Source organism: Puma concolor, chromosome E4, assembly GCF_028749965.1.
Source record: "Puma concolor isolate L17-30 chromosome E4, mPumCon1.1.hap2, whole genome shotgun sequence".
In the NCBI taxonomy this organism is placed as follows: Eukaryota; Metazoa; Chordata; class Mammalia; order Carnivora; family Felidae; genus Puma; species Puma concolor.
This window is the reverse complement of record NC_141683.1, coordinates 5,987,044-6,002,043: the sequence shown is the minus strand read 5'-3', so window position 1 is coordinate 6,002,043 and position 15,000 is coordinate 5,987,044. Positions and strand designations below refer to the sequence as shown.

Below are 15,000 nucleotides of genomic sequence, written 5' to 3'. Positions count from 1 at the left end.
ACCCCTTCCTCCTCCCTGGCTCGCTCGCCCTGGGGACAGAACTCCGCCCGCCCGGGAGCCAAGGGCCCATCCGCGCCCGCCCACACACCTGCCTTGCCCTTCTTCTCTTTAACGACGCTCGCCTCGCTCCAGTCTCCCGATTCACTGCAAGGAACGCATCCACGCACCAACTCGCGCTGCCACCCGCACGCTCCTCCCCTTCCCTCGCACCGCCGCCCCTCCCACCAGCCCCCCCTCCCCGACACACACACACACACACACACACACACGCACGCTCTGGCTCACTCTACCCACACTCCAGAAATCCTCCCCTTTTGCACAACCGGCAGAAACCAAGCTGCCACGCCTAGGTGCGCTATACAGCCCATCGTCCGCGAGGGTCGCTCACAGACTCCAGGTGGCACCGGCACCCGCACCCGCAAGACCCCAGCGTGCCTAACGTCATGGTCGCGCAGGCCCTTGATTCTCTGCGACCCGCTTCGCCGCCGCGCTACCGTGCCAACGCGGCTTCCTCTTCCACCGCTAGAGCCACCCACGGCACCAAAGTCCACCACCGTCCTCCATCCCTCTCCCACCCCGACCTCCACCCCTCCACCCCTCCACACACACCCACACGCACACACACACGCAAAAGCAAGGACTCCGAGGAAACTTCCCGTGGGCACGGGAAGCACCCGGAGACCCACGGCCGCCGCGGCTCCTCCGCACCGCTGCAGGGGGCTTGTGCGGTTGAAGCGAGTGTGCCCCGGCAGGTGTGCGCGGCGCACCGGCTGACCGCTTGGCCTCGAGAGGGGACACCTCTGATCACAGAACAAATCCCCGGCGGACAGGGGTGTCCAAGTTGGGGCGGGAAGGAGACTGAGGTGTGCGATGGACCTTGGGAGGCATCCGCAGAAGAGGACGGATACAGACAGGGGTGGACAGAGGGACGGACGGCGCCTATCATGGCGAGGCACAGGGCGAGGCGGGATGGGAAACTGTGCAAAGTGCAACTGGGAAAAGTGTGCGTGAGTGGGAGGGGTGGTGGAGGACGCCGCTCATCGGGGGTGTGGGGTGGGGCGCGGAGGTGGCGAAAGGGACCACTGGGTAACACGCCGGCCCCTTTGCCCAAGGATGGAAGGGACCGACGTGTCCTGCAATTGGAATGACGAGTTGGCGACAAGTGCGCCCAGTCCCCCGGGGTGCCTCGACCGGCACCCACCTGCCTGGCTGCTGGGTTGTCTTCCCCCGTGGCTCCCACGGCACCTCACCCCTGTCTCACCTCCAGTGCCCCGGGGGGGGGGGGTGGTCCGGGCCGTGCCCGGATGCCTCTTCCCTCCTCCACCTCCCGGGCACAGCGGTCGGACTCTGCGCTCGCATCGGCGCCCAAGACCGGCGTGCCCCTGGGGTCCGCTCTCCGTCGCCGGGGAGAGACGCAGCCAGCCAGGTCGTGGCGCTCCCGCCCCGCGTGGGGCAGGGAAGCCGCCCGAGAGGTTCCAGGCCCGAGGGGGGCTGCTCGGCCAGGTGACGGGACTCAGGGCTGCGCGTGGCTCACCTGACCCACGCGCCCGGCACCGCCACCGCGGGCACCTCAGGAGGGAGGACAGGATGGCTCGTCAGCGTGGCCAGCTAGGAGCGCCACCGGAGGGGGCGGTGGGGGTCCGAGCACACTCGGGGGGCAGGGGCGCCTGCGCACACTGGTGGTCCCGGCGGGGGACAGAGGCCGCCCCGGCCACTCGCGTCTCGGGCTGTGGAAGCCAAGGTGCCAGGCGAGCGCGTGCACGGGGCGGGGGACGTGGGGGGGGGGGGGAAGTGCGAAGGGGAGAGGCGATGCCGAGGGCCTCCGGTGGGCCAGCCAGGCCAAAAGGCTCGGACGGGCCGAGGTGGCAGGGCGAGACTTGGGGCTGCCCGTCGGGGCGTGGCAGGTGGCCTTGTGTGCACCCGTCCATCGTGGCGGCGGGGCCCGCGACAAGCTAGCCAGCTCTGGCCGGGCGTGCTGGCGTGGGCTAAAAGGGGGTGGTGCGGGTGCACTGGGGACGGGACGGTGGGGGGCTCGGCTCGGCCGGCCGGGAGGGGAGGCCCCGGAGGGCCAGAGGAAGAAGAAAGGCTTCCCTGACCGGGAATCGAACCCGGGCCGCGGCGGTGAGAGCGCCGAATCCTAACCACTAGACCACCAGGGAGCGACAGGCTGCGCGCCTGGCCTGCACCCCCTGGACCCAGCGCCTCCATTCCACCCACGCGGCTGCGCTTGGGCCCCGAGGCCCCTGCCTCTGCACGTCCAGCCGCCCGCGGGCCCCACGCAGTCCACCCGGCCCGCTGGCAGCACCCGCAAAACGCTGCGCGCCCGCCGCCCTCGCACCCGCACGCCGCCTGGGGCCACGTGCCCAGCGCCCAGCGCCCAGCGGGCCGGCTCGCCGTCCCCCACTGCCAGCGCCCGGCGGGTCTGGCCAGGAGGGCCCCGGAGCGGCGCAAAAGGTCGGGCGGCTGCGTTGGCCGGGAATCGAACCCGGGTCAACTGCTTGGAAGGCAGCTATGCTCACCACTATACCACCAACGCTGTACGGCCCGGGCCGGCCGGACGCGGCCGGCCCAGGGTGCGCTCCGGCGCCTTCTCGCCTTGGCGCTCGCTCGCCGCTGCTGCTGCCGCCGCCGCCCGGCGCAGCCCTGCCCCGACGTCCCGCCCGGCCGCAGCTCTGCCCGGCCACCACGGGCTCCGGCCACCACGGGCTCCGGCCGCCCGGCGCCCCAGCCTCGCCCCTCCGACTCAGCTGCGCCGGCCGGTCGCCGGGTACGCCCGCCCGCCCTGCGCCCCGCGCCCCGCGCCCCGCGCCCCGCGCCCGGCGCCCACCGCCGCCCGCCTCTGGAGGGCGCTCTGGCCGCCTGGCCGCTCTCGGGCCCTCGGAGGCCGGCTGGGGAGCCCCGCCACGTCCCCGGCCCGGCGTCTTCCGCGTCCTCCGCGGCCCGCAGCTAGCGGCCCGGCCCGGCCCGGCCCGGCCCGGCGCGGGAAGGAGCAGAGGGGGCGGGCGCAGGCCACACCACCTCCCGCATCCAGACGGGACCGGACCCATCTGCCTCCCACCCGAGCGACACCCACGGCGCCTGCGCGGCTGGGCGGCTGGGCGGCACGTCGCCGAGGAGCTCGCCGTGGCTGCCGCGGGGACCACACGAGGCCCCGGCTGCGCGGTGGCGACCCAGCGTCCGGCCTCGAGCCACGCAAAGGGCTGGGGCCGGTGGACGGTGGGCAGGCCGGGCACGCGCCGCCGGCCGGACGACGGACGGCCGAGAAGAAGCGCCCCTGCCCCTCGGGAGCAAGAGGCGGGACCCAGAGCTGCGCAGGCCACCAAAAAGGGCGTCTTGCCTCCCCGTCGGGGAATCGAACCCCGGTCTCCCGCGTGACAGGCGGGGATACTCACCACTATACTAACGAGGACGGCGGCGGCCGGCCACCCGGGCGCCCGACCCCTCTCCGGCTGCCTCCCCACGCCTGCCCCTGCCTGCCCTCGCTCGACGCCCTGCCCTGCACAGGCGCCCGGCACGGCACGGGCCACGCCCCACCCGACCCCAGCCCCGCTTCGGTCCCCTCTCCCGCACGGCAGCCCCCAGCCCCGACTCGGAGTCCGCCCGGACCCGGGGCCCACACACGGACCCGGACGGCGCTCAGTACTCCCAACGAGCGCTGCCTCTCTCTCGTCTGCCAGGCGGGCATCGCGCCGGGAGAAAAGGCCCCAGACGGCAAGCGGGGCTGCGAGGGCGAGGGCGAGGAAGGCGGGGTGGGGAGCAGGGCAAGGGGCGCCGACGCTGGACGGGGCCTGCAGGGAGCTGGGGGTGGGGGTGCGACAGCGACGGGAGCCGCGCTGGCGGCGGCGGCGGCGGCGGCGGCGGCGGCGGCGGCGGCGGCGAGGCGGCTGGCCGTGCTCCTCCGGGGCAGCCGCGCGTGTCTCGCCCCTTGCGCACCCACACAGCCGCCAGCCGGGCGCCATGACGGCCAAGGACGCCAGCGTTAGCGCCGCGTCCCAGCCAGGCCAGCGGCGACGCGCCCACACCCGCCGTCAGGATGGCCGAGCGGTCTAAGGCGCTGCGTTCAGGTCGCAGTCTCCCCTGGAGGCGTGGGTTCGAATCCCACTCCTGACACGCCCACCTTTTGGCCCGCCCCACACAGCAGCCACGCCACCCGGGACTGGACCACACCCTCTCGCGGCCGCGGCCCGCCTCGCACCCGAGCACACGCTGCCCGGGACCGAGCTCCAGCCCCTCCACCCTCGCCGCCTCGGGCTCTGAGCGCGCGCGCGCGCGCGCGCGCACACACACACGCACTGCCCGGCGACTCGAGCGCCTTTCCCACACCCGCAGGCTTCGCTGACTTCGCACCCGCTGCTTTCTGGAGGCTCTTTGGTCCTCCTTCTCGTCTATTCCCGCCCCTGCCCTCCTCACCCCGGCACTCGCGAACCAGCCCAGGCTGCAAAGCTCCCCGCGCTTCCCGCTCCCACTTGGGGCCGCTGGACAGCGCCTGGCTCTTCCAGCCAGCCGTCCGCTTCCGCCGCCACCGGCAACACGCACCCACCCCACCGTCACCCCGTGCTTTCCCCCCGGCCCTAGTCCATTCTCTCCACACCCTCCCGAGGCGGCCCACACGATTCTCCACCTAGGGGCCTTCCCCTGGCCACACCTACCTGCCTGCCTGTCTGCCTCCCGGGAGCCATACAGCCCAGCCGTCTGCTGGCCAGCCGGCGGCGCGGACCCCTCCCTTCTGGGGGCCTGGCTCACGAGTCCAAGCCGGGAAGGTGGCTGCAGGGAGCAGTGAGCGGAAGCCCTAGACCCCCAGGCCATCCAGCCGGGCGCCACAGCGCATCTCCTGGCTCGGGGAGGCCGCCGGCCGGCCACTCCGCCCCAGCGTTCCTCCCGGATCCAAGACCGCCCTCCTGCCTCCCAACCTGTCAAGGCACCGAGCCGGACCCCTAGGGAGAGGCGCCTGCCAGCGCGCTCAGGCCTTTGCTCTCTTGGCCCGAGACGCACTCAGAGGCGCAGGCGGCGCTACCTGGCCTCTAACTCCGACAGACGCCGGCGCCAGCGCAAACACACACCCACCCACACACACACACACACACACACACACACACACACACACACACAAAGACACACAGCCCACCCGCCCCGCCCCCCGCCCCCGCCCCCAGCCCCCGGCCCCATGGCTCCACACACGAGAGGTCCGTTCCCCACCCCGTCCTCCAGGACACACACTGCACGCGCGAGAAAACCATCCGCCAAACGGACTCTGGCTCGGGGCTGGGAGTAGCTGAAGGCAAGGTCCCTCGCCTGCCTGCACCTGCCACAGATGGCTCCGGCTGTTTGGGGTTCGGGCGCTGGCCGGGCTGGGTCCGGCTCCTGGCTGCCTCTGCGGACACGGGCAGGCTGTGGAGGCGGCCCTGGACGAGGGACAAAGCACGGGATGAGCCCAGTCCGCCTCCGTGCCTTCCTCTGCCCGGACGTCCGTGCCGCGCCGCGCCGCGCCCCAGGGGCTGGCTCTCCGCGTGCCTGGAGCCTGTCTTGCAGACCGCCCGCCTCCTGCTCCCACGGAGCAGACGCTCACGCTCACGCTCACGCTCACGCTCACTACTGGCGGGGACCGGCAACGGAGGCGGCCGGCGCCGCTGGGGAAGCCCTCTGTGGACCACGTCCGTGGGTGCATGGGTGGTTCAGTGGTAGAATTCTCGCCTGCCACGCGGGAGGCCCGGGTTCGATTCCCGGCCCATGCAACGCGCCATCCCCTTTTGGCCCCGCAGCGCCAACTGCGCGCTACGCTTCCTCTCTCCCACCTTCAGAGCACCTGGCCAAAGCCACCTCTGCTCCTCTCTGGGGGCCCGCCCACGCCCCATCCCGTCCCCGCCCCTGCCGCACAACCCCTTCCTCCTCCCTGGCTCGCTCGCCCTGGGGACAGAACTCCGCCCGCCCGGGAGCCAAGGGCCCATCCGCGCCCGCCCACACACCTGCCTTGCCCTTCTTCTCTTTAACGACGCTCGCCTCGCTCCAGTCTCCCGATTCACTGCAAGGAACGCATCCACGCACCAACTCGCGCTGCCACCCGCACGCTCCTCCCCTTCCCTCGCACCGCCGCCCCTCCCACCAGCCCCCCCTCCCCGACACACACACACACACACACACACACACACACGCACGCTCTGGCTCACTCTACCCACACTCCAGAAATCCTCCCCTTTTGCACAACCGGCAGAAACCAAGCTGCCACGCCTAGGTGCGCTATACAGCCCATCGTCCGCGAGGGTCGCTCACAGACTCCAGGTGGCACCGGCACCCGCACCCGCAAGACCCCAGCGTGCCTAACGTCATGGTCGCGCAGGCCCTTGATTCTCTGCGACCCGCTTCGCCGCCGCGCTACCGTGCCAACGCGGCTTCCTCTTCCACCGCTAGAGCCACCCACGGCACCAAAGTCCACCACCGTCCTCCATCCCTCTCCCACCCCGACCTCCACCCCTCCACCCCTCCACACACACCCACACGCACACACACACGCAAAAGCAAGGACTCCGAGGAAACTTCCCGTGGGCATGGGAAGCACCCGGAGACCCACGGCCGCCGCGGCTCCTCCGCACCGCTGCAGGGGGCTTGTGCGGTTGAAGCGAGTGTGCCCCGGCAGGTGTGCGCGGCGCACCGGCTGACCGCTTGGCCTCGAGAGGGGACACCTCTGATCACAGAACAAATCCCCGGCGGACAGGGGTGTCCAAGTTGGGGCGGAAAGGAGACTGAGGTGTGCGATGGACCTTGGGAGGCATCCGCAGAAGAGGACGGATACAGACAGGGGTGGACAGAGGGACGGACGGCGCCTATCATGGCGAGGCACAGGGCGAGGCGGGATGGGAAACTGTGAAAAGTGCAACTGGGAAAAGTGTGCGTGAGTGGGAGGGGTGGTGGAGGACGCCGCTCATCGGGGGTGTGGGGTGGGGCGCGGAGGTGGCGAAAGGGACCACTGGGTAACACGCCGGCCCCTTTGCCCAAGGATGGAAGGGACCGACGTGTCCTGCAATTGGAATGACGAGTTGGCGACAAGTGCGCCCAGTCCCCCGGGGTGCCTCGACCGCCACCCACCTGCCTGGCTGCTGGGTTGTCTTCCCCCGTGGCTCCCACGGCACCTCACCCCTGTCTCACCTCCAGTGCCCCGGGGGGGGGGGGTGGTCCGGGCCGTGCCCGGATGCCTCTTCCCTCCTCCACCTCCCGGGCACAGCGGTCGGACTCTGCGCTCGCATCGGCGCCCAAGACCGGCGTGCCCCTGGGGTCCGCTCTCCGTCGCCGGGGAGAGACGCAGCCAGCCAGGTCGTGGCGCTCCCGCCCCGCGTGGGGCAGGGAAGCCGCCCGAGAGGTTCCAGGCCCGAGGGGGGCTGCTCGGCCAGGTGACGGGACTCAGGGCTGCGCGTGACTCACCTGACCCACGCGCCTGGCACCGCCACCGCGGGCACCTCAGGAGGGAGGACAGGATGGCTCGTCAGCGTGGCCAGCTAGGAGCGCCACCGGAGGGGGCGGTGGGGGTCCGAGCACACTCGGGGGGCAGGGGCGCCTGCGCACACTGGTGGTCCCGGCGGGGGACAGAGGCCGCCCCGGCCACTCGCGTCTCGGGCTGTGGAAGCCAAGGTGCCAGGCGAGCGCGTGCACGGGGCGGGGGACGTGGGGGGGGGGGGGAAGTGCGAAGGGGAGAGGCGATGCCGAGGGCCTCCGGTGGGCCAGTCAGGCCAAAAGGCTCGGACGGGCCGAGGTGGCAGGGCGAGACTTGGGGCTGCCCGTCGGGGCGTGGCAGGTGGCCTTGTGTGCACCCGTCCATCGTGGCGGCGGGGCCCGCGACAAGCTAGCCAGCTCTGGCCGGGCGTGCTGGCGTGGGCTAAAAGGGGGTGGTGCGGGTGCACTGGGGACGGGACGGTGGGGGGCTCGGCTCGGCCGGCCGGGAGGGGAGGCCCCGGAGGGCCAGAGGAAGAAGAAAGGCTTCCCTGACCGGGAATCGAACCCGGGCCGCGGCGGTGAGAGCGCCGAATCCTAACCACTAGACCACCAGGGAGCGACAGGCTGCGCGCCTGGCCTGCACCCCCTGGACCCAGCGCCTCCATTCCACCCACGCGGCTGCGCTTGGGCCCCGAGGCCCCTGCCTCTGCACGTCCAGCCGCCCGCGGGCCCCACGCAGTCCACCCGGCCCGCTGGCAGCACCCGCAAAACGCTGCGCGCCGGCCGCCCTCGCACCCGCACGCCGCCTGGGGCCACGTGCCCAGCGCCCAGCGCCCAGCGGGCCGGCTCGCCGTCCCCCACTGCCAGCGCCCGGCGGGTCTGGCCAGGAGGGCCCCGGAGCGGCGCAAAAGGTCGGGCGGCTGCGTTGGCCGGGAATCGAACCCGGGTCAACTGCTTGGAAGGCAGCTATGCTCACCACTATACCACCAACGCTGTACGGCCCGGGCCGGCCGGACGCGGCCGGCCCAGGGTGCGCTCCGGCGCCTTCTCGCCTTGGCGCTCGCTCGCCGCTGCTGCTGCCGCCGCCGCCCGGCGCAGCCCTGCCCCGACGTCCCGCCCGGCCGCAGCTCTGCCCGGCCACCACGGGCTCCGGCCACCACGGGCTCCGGCCGCCCGGCGCCCCAGCCTCGCCCCTCCGACTCAGCTGCGCCGGCCGGTCGCCGGGTACGCCCGCCCGCCCTGCGCCCCGCGCCCCGCGCCCCGCGCCCGGCGCCCACCGCCGCCCGCCTCTGGAGGGCGCTCTGGCCGCCTGGCCGCTCTCGGGCCCTCGGAGGCCGGCTGGGGAGCCCCGCCACGTCCCCGGCCCGGCGTCTTCCGCGTCCTCCGCGGCCCGCAGCTAGCGGCCCGGCCCGGCCCGGCCCGGCCCGGCGCGGGAAGGAGCAGAGGGGGCGGGCGCAGGCCACACCACCTCCCGCATCCAGACGGGACCGGACCCATCTGCCTCCCACCCGAGCGACACCCACGGCGCCTGCGCGGCTGGGCGGCTGGGCGGCACGTCGCCGAGGAGCTCGCCGTGGCTGCCGCGGGGACCACACGAGGCCCCGGCTGCGCGGTGGCGACCCAGCGTCCGGCCTCGAGCCACGCAAAGGGCTGGGGCCGGTGGACGGTGGGCAGGCCGGGCACGCGCCGCCGGCCGGACGACGGACGGCCGAGAAGAAGCGCCCCTGCCCCTCGGGAGCAAGAGGCGGGACCCAGAGCTGCGCAGGCCACCAAAAAGGGCGTCTTGCCTCCCCGTCGGGGAATCGAACCCCGGTCTCCCGCGTGACAGGCGGGGATACTCACCACTATACTAACGAGGACGGCGGCGGCCGGCCACCCGGGCGCCCGACCCCTCTCCGGCTGCCTCCCCACGCCTGCCCCTGCCTGCCCTCGCTCGACGCCCTGCCCTGCACAGGCGCCCGGCACGGCACGGGCCACGCCCCACCCGACCCCAGCCCCGCTTCGGTCCCCTCTCCCGCACGGCAGCCCCCAGCCCCGACTCGGAGTCCGCCCGGACCCGGGGCCCACACACGGACCCGGACGGCGCTCAGTACTCCCAACGAGCGCTGCCTCTCTCTCGTCTGCCAGGCGGGCATCGCGCCGGGAGAAAAGGCCCCAGACGGCAAGCGGGGCTTCGAGGGCGAGGGCGAGGAAGGCGGGGTGGGGAGCAGGGCAAGGGGCGCCGACGCTGGACGGGGCCTGCAGGGAGCTGGGGGTGGGGGTGCGACAGCGACGGGAGCCGCGCTGGCGGCGGCGGCGGCGGCGGCGGCGGCGGCGGCGGCGGCGAGGCGGCTGGCCGTGCTCCTCCGGGGCAGCCGCGCGTGTCTCGCCCCTTGCGCACCCACACAGCCGCCAGCCGGGCGCCATGACGGCCAAGGACGCCAGCGTTAGCGCCGCGTCCCAGCCAGGCCAGCGGCGACGCGCCCACACCCGCCGTCAGGATGGCCGAGCGGTCTAAGGCGCTGCGTTCAGGTCGCAGTCTCCCCTGGAGGCGTGGGTTCGAATCCCACTCCTGACACGCCCACCTTTTGGCCCGCCCCACACAGCAGCCACGCCACCCGGGACTGGACCACACCCTCTCGCGGCCGCGGCCCGCCTCGCACCCGAGCACACGCTGCCCGGGACCGAGCTCCAGCCCCTCCACCCTCGCCGCCTCGGGCTCTGAGCGCGCGCGCGCGCGCGCGCGCACACACACACGCACTGCCCGGCGACTCGAGCGCCTTTCCCACACCCGCAGGCTTCGCTGACTTCGCACCCGCTGCTTTCTGGAGGCTCTTTGGTCCTCCTTCTCGTCTATTCCCGCCCCTGCCCTCCTCACCCCGGCACTCGCGAACCAGCCCAGGCTGCAAAGCTCCCCGCGCTTCCCGCTCCCACTTGGGGCCGCTGGACAGCGCCTGGCTCTTCCAGCCAGCCGTCCGCTTCCGCCGCCACCGGCAACACGCACCCACCCCACCGTCACCCCGTGCTTTCCCCCCGGCCCTAGTCCATTCTCTCCACACCCTCCCGAGGCGGCCCACACGATTCTCCACCTAGGGGCCTTCCCCTGGCCACACCTACCTGCCTGCCTGTCTGCCTCCCGGGAGCCATACAGCCCAGCCGTCTGCTGGCCAGCCGGCGGCGCGGACCCCTCCCTTCTGGGGGCCTGGCTCACGAGTCCAAGCCGGGAAGGTGGCTGCAGGGAGCAGTGAGCGGAAGCCCTAGACCCCCAGGCCATCCAGCCGGGCGCCACAGCGCATCTCCTGGCTCGGGGAGGCCGCCGGCCGGCCACTCCGCCCCAGCGTTCCTCCCGGATCCAAGACCGCCCTCCTGCCTCCCAACCTGTCAAGGCACCGAGCCGGACCCCTAGGGAGAGGCGCCTGCCAGCGCGCTCAGGCCTTTGCTCTCTTGGCCCGAGACGCACTCAGAGGCGCAGGCGGCGCTACCTGGCCTCTAACTCCGACAGACGCCGGCGCCAGCGCAAACACACACCCACCCACACACACACACACACACACACACACACACACACACACAAAGACACACAGCCCACCCGCCCCGCCCCCCGCCCCCGCCCCCAGCCCCCGGCCCCATGGCTCCACACACGAGAGGTCCGTTCCCCACCCCGTCCTCCAGGACACACACTGCACGCGCGAGAAAACCATCCGCCAAACGGACTCTGGCTCGGGGCTGGGAGTAGCTGAAGGCAAGGTCCCTCGCCTGCCTGCACCTGCCACAGATGGCTCCGGCTGTTTGGGGTTCGGGCGCTGGCCGGGCTGGGTCCGGCTCCTGGCTGCCTCTGCGGACACGGGCAGGCTGTGGAGGCGGCCCTGGACGAGGGACAAAGCACGGGATGAGCCCAGTCCGCCTCCGTGCCTTCCTCTGCCCGGACGTCCGTGCCGCGCCGCGCCGCGCCCCAGGGGCTGGCTCTCCGCGTGCCTGGAGCCTGTCTTGCAGACCGCCCGCCTCCTGCTCCCACGGAGCAGACGCTCACGCTCACGCTCACGCTCACGCTCACTACTGGCGGGGACCGGCAACGGAGGCGGCCGGCGCCGCTGGGGAAGCCCTCTGTGGACCACGTCCGTGGGTGCATGGGTGGTTCAGTGGTAGAATTCTCGCCTGCCACGCGGGAGGCCCGGGTTCGATTCCCGGCCCATGCAACGCGCCATCCCCTTTTGGCCCCGCAGCGCCAACTGCGCGCTACGCTTCCTCTCTCCCACCTTCAGAGCACCTGGCCAAAGCCACCTCTGCTCCTCTCTGGGGGCCCGCCCACGCCCCATCCCGTCCCCGCCCCTGCCGCACAACCCCTTCCTCCTCCCTGGCTCGCTCGCCCTGGGGACAGAACTCCGCCCGCCCGGGAGCCAAGGGCCCATCCGCGCCCGCCCACACACCTGCCTTGCCCTTCTTCTCTTTAACGACGCTCGCCTCGCTCCAGTCTCCCGATTCACTGCAAGGAACGCATCCACGCACCAACTCGCGCTGCCACCCGCACGCTCCTCCCCTTCCCTCGCACCGCCGCCCCTCCCACCAGCCCCCCCTCCCCGACACACACACACACACACACACACACACACGCACGCTCTGGCTCACTCTACCCACACTCCAGAAATCCTCCCCTTTTGCACAACCGGCAGAAACCAAGCTGCCACGCCTAGGTGCGCTATACAGCCCATCGTCCGCGAGGGTCGCTCACAGACTCCAGGTGGCACCGGCACCCGCACCCGCAAGACCCCAGCGTGCCTAACGTCATGGTCGCGCAGGCCCTTGATTCTCTGCGACCCGCTTCGCCGCCGCGCTACCGTGCCAACGCGGCTTCCTCTTCCACCGCTAGAGCCACCCACGGCACCAAAGTCCACCACCGTCCTCCATCCCTCTCCCACCCCGACCTCCACCCCTCCACCCCTCCACACACACCCACACGCACACACACACGCAAAAGCAAGGACTCCGAGGAAACTTCCCGTGGGCACGGGAAGCACCCGGAGACCCACGGCCGCCGCGGCTCCTCCGCACCGCTGCAGGGGGCTTGTGCGGTTGAAGCGAGTGTGCCCCGGCAGGTGTGCGCGGCGCACCGGCTGACCGCTTGGCCTCGAGAGGGGACACCTCTGATCACAGAACAAATCCCCGGCGGACAGGGGTGTCCAAGTTGGGGCGGGAAGGAGACTGAGGTGTGCGATGGACCTTGGGAGGCATCCGCAGAAGAGGACGGATACAGACAGGGGTGGACAGAGGGACGGACGGCGCCTATCATGGCGAGGCACAGGGCGAGGCGGGATGGGAAACTGTGCAAAGTGCAACTGGGAAAAGTGTGCGTGAGTGGGAGGGGTGGTGGAGGACGCCGCTCATCGGGGGTGTGGGGTGGGGCGCGGAGGTGGCGAAAGGGACCACTGGGTAACACGCCGGCCCCTTTGCCCAAGGATGGAAGGGACCGACGTGTCCTGCAATTGGAATGACGAGTTGGCGACAAGTGCGCCCAGTCCCCCGGGGTGCCTCGACCGGCACCCACCTGCCTGGCTGCTGGGTTGTCTTCCCCCGTGGCTCCCACGGCACCTCACCCCTGTCTCACCTCCAGTGCCCCGGGGGGGGGGGGTGGTCCGGGCCGTGCCCGGATGCCTCTTCCCTCCTCCACCTCCCGGGCACAGCGGTCGGACTCTGCGCTCGCATCGGCGCCCAAGACCGGCGTGCCCCTGGGGTCCGCTCTCCGTCGCCGGGGAGAGACGCAGCCAGCCAGGTCGTGGCGCTCCCGCCCCGCGTGGGGCAGGGAAGCCGCCCGAGAGGTTCCAGGCCCGAGGGGGGCTGCTCGGCCAGGTGACGGGACTCAGGGCTGCGCGTGGCTCACCTGACCCACGCGCCCGGCACCGCCACCGCGGGCACCTCAGGAGGGAGGACAGGATGGCTCGTCAGCGTGGCCAGCTAGGAGCGCCACCGGAGGGGGCGGTGGGGGTCCGAGCACACTCGGGGGGCAGGGGCGCCTGCGCACACTGGTGGTCCCGGCGGGGGACAGAGGCCGCCCCGGCCACTCGCGTCTCGGGCTGTGGAAGCCAAGGTGCCAGGCGAGCGCGTGCACGGGGCGGGGGACGTGGGGGGGGGGGGGAAGTGCGAAGGGGAGAGGCGATGCCGAGGGCCTCCGGTGGGCCAGCCAGGCCAAAAGGCTCGGACGGGCCGAGGTGGCAGGGCGAGACTTGGGGCTGCCCGTCGGGGCGTGGCAGGTGGCCTTGTGTGCACCCGTCCATCGTGGCGGCGGGGCCCGCGACAAGCTAGCCAGCTCTGGCCGGGCGTGCTGGCGTGGGCTAAAAGGGGGTGGTGCGGGTGCACTGGGGACGGGACGGTGGGGGGCTCGGCTCGGCCGGCCGGGAGGGGAGGCCCCGGAGGGCCAGAGGAAGAAGAAAGGCTTCCCTGACCGGGAATCGAACCCGGGCCGCGGCGGTGAGAGCGCCGAATCCTAACCACTAGACCACCAGGGAGCGACAGGCTGCGCGCCTGGCCTGCACCCCCTGGACCCAGCGCCTCCATTCCACCCACGCGGCTGCGCTTGGGCCCCGAGGCCCCTGCCTCTGCACGTCCAGCCGCCCGCGGGCCCCACGCAGTCCACCCGGCCCGCTGGCAGCACCCGCAAAACGCTGCGCGCCCGCCGCCCTCGCACCCGCACGCCGCCTGGGGCCACGTGCCCAGCGCCCAGCGCCCAGCGGGCCGGCTCGCCGTCCCCCACTGCCAGCGCCCGGCGGGTCTGGCCAGGAGGGCCCCGGAGCGGCGCAAAAGGTCGGGCGGCTGCGTTGGCCGGGAATCGAACCCGGGTCAACTGCTTGGAAGGCAGCTATGCTCACCACTATACCACCAACGCTGTACGGCCCGGGCCGGCCGGACGCGGCCGGCCCAGGGTGCGCTCCGGCGCCTTCTCGCCTTGGCGCTCGCTCGCCGCTGCTGCTGCCGCCGCCGCCCGGCGCAGCCCTGCCCCGACGTCCCGCCCGGCCGCAGCTCTGCCCGGCCACCACGGGCTCCGGCCACCACGGGCTCCGGCCGCCCGGCGCCCCAGCCTCGCCCCTCCGACTCAGCTGCGCCGGCCGGTCGCCGGGTACGCCCGCCCGCCCTGCGCCCCGCGCCCCGCGCCCCGCGCCCGGCGCCCACCGCCGCCCGCCTCTGGAGGGCGCTCTGGCCGCCTGGCCGCTCTCGGGCCCTCGGAGGCCGGCTGGGGAGCCCCGCCACGTCCCCGGCCCGGCGTCTTCCGCGTCCTCCGCGGCCCGAAGCTAGCGGCCCGGCCCGGCCCGGCCCGGCCCGGCGCGGGAAGGAGCAGAGGGGGCGGGCGCAGGCCACACCACCTCCCGCATCCAGACGGGACCGGACCCATCTGCCTCCCACCCGAGCGACACCCACGGCGCCTGCGCGGCTGGGCGGCTGGGCGGCACGTCGCCGAGGAGCTCGCCGTGGCTGCCGCGGGGACCACACGAGGCCCCGGCTGCGCGGTGGCGACCCAGCGTCCGGCCTCGAGCCACGCAAAGGGCTGGGGCCGGTGGACGGTGGGCAGGCCGGGCACGCGCCGCCGGCCGGACGACGGACGGCCGAGAA

At 73.1% G+C, this 15,000-nt stretch overlaps 9 non-coding genes across 9 annotated transcripts; 1 reads left to right on the top strand and 8 right to left on the bottom strand.

Annotated features, from left to right (window-relative positions):
* Positions 1 to 2,087: 2,087 nt before the first annotated feature.
* TRNAE-CUC (transfer RNA glutamic acid (anticodon CUC)) lies at positions 2,088 to 2,159 on the bottom strand. Its single transcript has one exon. It is a non-coding gene; the product is annotated as a tRNA-Glu (tRNA).
* Positions 2,160 to 2,464: 305 nt separating this feature from the next.
* On the bottom strand, positions 2,465 to 2,536 carry TRNAG-UCC (transfer RNA glycine (anticodon UCC)). The gene has a single exon. It is a non-coding gene; the product is annotated as a tRNA-Gly (tRNA).
* An 801-nt stretch (positions 2,537 to 3,337) lies between these two features.
* Positions 3,338 to 3,409, bottom strand: TRNAD-GUC (transfer RNA aspartic acid (anticodon GUC)). Its single transcript has one exon. It is a non-coding gene; the product is annotated as a tRNA-Asp (tRNA).
* A 4,557-nt stretch (positions 3,410 to 7,966) lies between these two features.
* Positions 7,967 to 8,038, bottom strand: TRNAE-CUC (transfer RNA glutamic acid (anticodon CUC)). The gene has a single exon. It is a non-coding gene; the product is annotated as a tRNA-Glu (tRNA).
* Positions 8,039 to 8,343: 305 nt separating this feature from the next.
* On the bottom strand, positions 8,344 to 8,415 carry TRNAG-UCC (transfer RNA glycine (anticodon UCC)). Its single transcript has one exon. It is a non-coding gene; the product is annotated as a tRNA-Gly (tRNA).
* Positions 8,416 to 9,209: 794 nt separating this feature from the next.
* TRNAD-GUC (transfer RNA aspartic acid (anticodon GUC)) lies at positions 9,210 to 9,281 on the bottom strand. The gene has a single exon. It is a non-coding gene; the product is annotated as a tRNA-Asp (tRNA).
* A 615-nt stretch (positions 9,282 to 9,896) lies between these two features.
* On the top strand, positions 9,897 to 9,979 carry TRNAL-CAG (transfer RNA leucine (anticodon CAG)). The gene has a single exon. It is a non-coding gene; the product is annotated as a tRNA-Leu (tRNA).
* Positions 9,980 to 13,829: 3,850 nt separating this feature from the next.
* TRNAE-CUC (transfer RNA glutamic acid (anticodon CUC)) lies at positions 13,830 to 13,901 on the bottom strand. Its single transcript has one exon. It is a non-coding gene; the product is annotated as a tRNA-Glu (tRNA).
* Positions 13,902 to 14,206: 305 nt separating this feature from the next.
* On the bottom strand, positions 14,207 to 14,278 carry TRNAG-UCC (transfer RNA glycine (anticodon UCC)). Its single transcript has one exon. It is a non-coding gene; the product is annotated as a tRNA-Gly (tRNA).
* Between the last annotated feature and the right edge of the window lie 722 nt (positions 14,279 to 15,000).